At 44.8% G+C, this 5,000-nt stretch overlaps 1 protein-coding gene across 1 annotated transcript in view; it reads left to right on the forward strand.

Annotated features, from left to right (window-relative positions):
• LOC134458749 (matrix metalloproteinase-17-like) overlaps positions 1 to 5,000 on the forward strand; it is an 81,487-nt gene that overhangs the window by 40,822 nt on the left and 35,665 nt on the right. The window lies entirely within an intron of this gene.

Raw genomic sequence — 5,000 nt, forward strand, 5'->3', positions numbered from 1 at the left:
CTTCTTCTTCTTCTTCTTCTTCTTCTTCTTCTTCTTCTTCTTCTTCTTCTTCTTCTTCTTCTTCTGCCCATCTGCCTTTCTTCCTCTAGAACAGGGATTCTTAACCTTTTTGATGTCAAGGCCCATTTTTCAGTGCAGAGTGGCCTGCGGCCCATCACATATCATCCATATAACCACAATATTACCCAAATATTACAAATATTAGCATACAGTACAGGCTTATATATTTAGAGTCTAGAAGGCCTGTGGGTATCATAACACTGACTGAAAGAAGTCATTCTCATCATCTATCCCGTCCTCCATTACTGTTCCTCTTCATTCTGCTTCCTTTTCCTCTGTTCCTTTATTCCTATATAAGGGCTGCCGGTATCAAAAAGATGCAGCACTTACTGAGGTACATTCTCATTATCTTTCCTCTCTTCTATTCCCTCCTCAATTCTCCCCCTCCTCTTCCTCTTCCTCCTATTCAAAATATATTTTCCCCAACAGTGATTCAGCAACAAAGATTCTTCCTACTCCTCCTCCTCCTCCTCCTATTCCTCCTCTTCCTCTTCCTCCTCTCGTATTCACCCTGTCTGTCCCCTTTGAAAGAGCGCCTGACCACTAAAGAGATGCATTAACTGCCTCAGAGCCATTTGCTTGCAGCTGTGGATGCTGTGTGCCTGTATGTTGTTCTCACCTCATATATCACCACTCTGATGTGCTGTCGGGGAAATAGAAAAAGAGACGGACAAAATAGTCAGCTGTCTGCAGAAAGCCATGCCACTGGATCTGAGATAGAAGGGGACTTTAATTCTCAGTGAAGAAGTGTTTTGTTTGGTGGGGAGGTATGCACTCACACACACAAACACACACACGCACGCACGCACGCACTCACGCACACGCACACACACATGCACACACATATACGAATGGTTTGCTTTCTAGTAAATCTCATGAGCCAGTGACAGTAGGGATGTTTGGACTTGTCAGTGTCAACAGCTGAGGGGTGTCAGGTTTACATAACCCCTCCTCCTCCCTCTTTCCCAGTGAGACCGAAAATCCAATTCTGTGGAGAAGTACTTCCAGGTTTTTTTTATTTTATTTTATGCCTATTTTTTTGATAACAGCTGAACCTAAAATCTCTGTTGGGATGTCGTCAATCAAAACATAGTCAGCCAAGTTTTCTTTTAATGAAAAATAAATAAAGTAGAAAAGCCTGTCAGGGTTCCTAATGCTGGGGTTGATTTAAGATCAGGCTTCACTAGAGAGAGAAGAGTAGAATAGAGCAGAGTAGAGTACTTTCATTAATCCCGAAGGAAATTAAGGTTCTGTCATCTTACATGAATACACAAATACACAAATACACAAAGACCTAATACACATTATTGCATATTGCAGTAAACATATTAGCACCCACTTCAGTACAACAATCAGCCTTACAGCATTTCACACGCGCGCACGCACACACACACACACACACACACACACACACACACACACACACACACACACACACACACACACACACACACACACACACACACACACACACACACACACACACACACACACACACACACACACACACACAGACAGAGTAAAAGTCCTGGTAAGGGTAGTGTGTTCACACAAAAAAAGTTAAAGATAAACTCAGTGCAGTAAAAGTCCTGTGTTAAGAAAGTACAAAGCAGCAAAATGTGCGTGTTTCTGTGTATCTGTCTGTCTGTGTGTGTAAGTGTCAGTGTGTCTGTGTATGTGTGTGGTTGTCAGTGTGTCTGTGTATCTGTCTGTTTGTCCGTGTGTCTGTGTATCTGTCTGTCTGTGTGTGTAGGTGTCAGTGTGTCTGTGTATGTGTGTGTGCATGTATGGAGCGTGTGACAGACTGGGACTGTGATTGTGCCTGGGTGCATTGGGTGGTGAAGTTGAATGCGTCTGTTTTTCTTTGGCACACGGCGAGCTGCCAGCAGTAGAAGGCTATCTCAACAGAAGTGGCATAGCAGGGTTAGTGGCCGAGGGCTGAGGACCCAGAGACCAAGAGAACACTATTACTATTACCGCACAATAGTCAAGACCAAGCGCGACATGAGCGAGGCGCGCGCCGGAAGTATTTGACTTTGGATTGAGTCGCGCGACAAAAGCAATTCTGGAGACTAGAGTTATTCGCATGCTGAGAGCGACAATTTGAAGTTGAAATCGGTTCGGCGACCAGCCGGGACAGCCAATGACTGTATAGAGGTCAGTGTCCACAACCAATGGGAATGTTTGAATGCTTTGCCTGGACATCAGGCTTGTACGAAATTCCGAATGGAAAGAATTTCAATTCAAAATAATGCCATAATACGAACACTAGGTGGTGCCATTACCTTGAATTTCTTTGAATTTAAGCTACACCACCCATTGAAAGTACATAGAACACCACCACCTAGTGTTCGTATTATGGTATTACTTTGAATGAAAATTCTTTCCATTCGGAATTTCGTACAAGCCTGCTGGACATACGCTAGTCGCTTCAATTGCTCGTATCGCTCTTGCTGTACAGAAGCGATTCTCTGTTGCTTCAATCGCGTCGCGGCTGGTCTATTTGTCCGGTTACACTGCTCACCAGAATGCTGATTGGAACACTGATGACAGTTCTGTTGTTCCGCTGACCATGGGTGACTTCTCCACTCAGTGGCATTTTCTTTTTTACTGTGCCTGACTGTGCCTGCACTTTGGGCGGTGAAGCTGAATAAGTCTATTTTTCTTTGGCACACACAAGCTGCCAGCAGTAGACGGCTATCTCAACAGAAGTGGCACAGCAGGGTTGGGGAGGTGGGGGTGGGTGGTGACACGGACAGTGGGTAGTGGCTTGACTCTGTGTCGACAAAGTTTCATTTTCTTCCCTGGTCTTATCGGTTTTTGTTCCGTTCGTGTCTGGTTGTGTTTGCTGGCAGGGTGTGGGGTAGCTGTAGCTGGCTGTGGAGAGGGGATCAGCTATATTGGAGTCAGGAGGTCGAGGCACACAAACATAATTCTACCCTCTGGGGAAAAATATTTAGCACAGAGGGACTCACACACACACACACACACACACACACACACACACACACACACACACACACACACACACACACACACACACACACACACACATACACACACACACGTATACATACACAAATTCTCTCTCGCGTGTACTCTCTCTCTCTCTCTCTCTCTCTCGCGCTCTATCTCTCTCTCTCTCTCTCTCTCTCTCTCTCTCTCTCTCTCTCTCTCTCCTCTCTCTCTCTCTCTCTCTCTCTCTCTTTCACACACACACACACACATACACACACGCGCGCGCACGCACACTCACACGCGCACACGTACACAAGCATTCAAATATTCAATGAAACTCAAAAGCAAGTCCACCCTCAGCTCAGCTCAGCTCAGTTAATGCATAGCAATAGGAGGAGGCCGGCCACTTGAATGAGCTGGTGGCAATGTTATTGGTGCTGCACTGCCATCCCTGATAGGCCTAATGCAGAATAATAAGAACTTTTCTCTATGCGGAAGGAAATGTTATCAAGTGTCGGCAAAACCTTCCTGTCACTCAGAGTACTGTGTGTGTGTTTGTGTGTGTGTGTGTGTGTGTGTGTGTGTGTGTGTGTGTGTGTGTGTGTGTGTGTGTGTGTGTGTGTGTGTGTGTGTGTGTGTGTGTGTGTGTGTGTGTGTGTGTGTGTGCGTGTGTGTGTGTGTTTGTGTGTGTGTGTGTGCGTGCCTGCGTGCGTGCGTACGAGCTTTAGTGTGTTTCTACTACCATTTTTGTGATGTGTGTGTGCATTTGCGTGCATGTGTATAAGTGAGTGGGAGTATGTGATTTTTTTTTCCAAGGAGGCAGGCGGGCAGACCCAAGTGCTCTCCACTTTGCCAGTCTAATGAAAAGACTGCAGACAAATTGAGTGGAAATCAATAGGTCTATTTGTGCAGCCGAGAGCCTCAAGCAGGCTCAGACTACAGAATATTGGCCGAGTGTATGTTTTTTTAAACTGGACAAGCCAATGATGAGTGGCTTTGAAGCAGCACTATGTATGTGGTTTTGTTTTTGGGTCAGTGATGTTTCAGCAGTAGCACGCATCAGGGAGTCGCAGCGACAGGCAGTTCCAATCAGGGCTTTGAACCGGTTCAAGGAACGAAAACGAAAACCGGGAACTTTTTGTATTTTACAGGGAACAGAAACGAAACCGGAAACGTTATTATTTTTTATGTTCTGGAACGGGAACACTTATTTAAAAATAATGGTAACCGGTTAATACCGTTCCTCAAACAAAACAAAAAAGGTAATTCTTTTCTGTGCACGTTACTATGACGGCTGAGGTTCACGTCCTGTGTGACATCAGATATTCCCAGACTGAATGGAGAGAAAGCTGTGGACTACTAAGTCTCCACTCTATAAGTAAATAAGAAAAACCACTGTCATACAAAAGGGGAGAGTTTCCATTGCATCATTGTAAGACATTGCAGAGAAGCGTGTGTAAAGCGCACCGAGAATGTTCAACGTTATTGGGCATCCATGGCCGCTTCAAATATGCACAAACTCACAATGTCCGTCATAGCGCTCCCCGTGACCCAAGTCAGCGTGGAGCGTGCATTTTCATCATTGAGGTTTATTCTCCGCTTCTCTGTTTAGGTCGTCCCTGAATGACAACATTCTGGAGGATATTCTTTTCATCTGCGTGAATTAACAGTTTGGAATGTAGGCTGACTCATTTGCACTTCCGTCTTTCTTGGTTAATTCACGTCAGTTAGGCCTATGGGAGAAATGAGCTGACAGGAACGAAATTAACCGTTCCGGGAACAGTATTTTTTTGTTCTAACCGGTTCGGGAACGTCAATTTATTGGTGGAACTTATAACCGGAAACGTTATAATTCCGTTTCTGTTCGGAACGGAACGTTTGGAAAAAAAATATGGTTCAAAGCCCTGGTTCCAATCGAATGGATTTTTGTTTTGTGTTGTGTTTGGTTTTTATTAGACTATCTAAGAAGCATATGCATTGCA

Source organism: Engraulis encrasicolus, chromosome 11, assembly GCF_034702125.1.
Source record: "Engraulis encrasicolus isolate BLACKSEA-1 chromosome 11, IST_EnEncr_1.0, whole genome shotgun sequence".
NCBI lineage: Eukaryota > Metazoa > Chordata > Actinopteri > Clupeiformes > Engraulidae > Engraulis > Engraulis encrasicolus.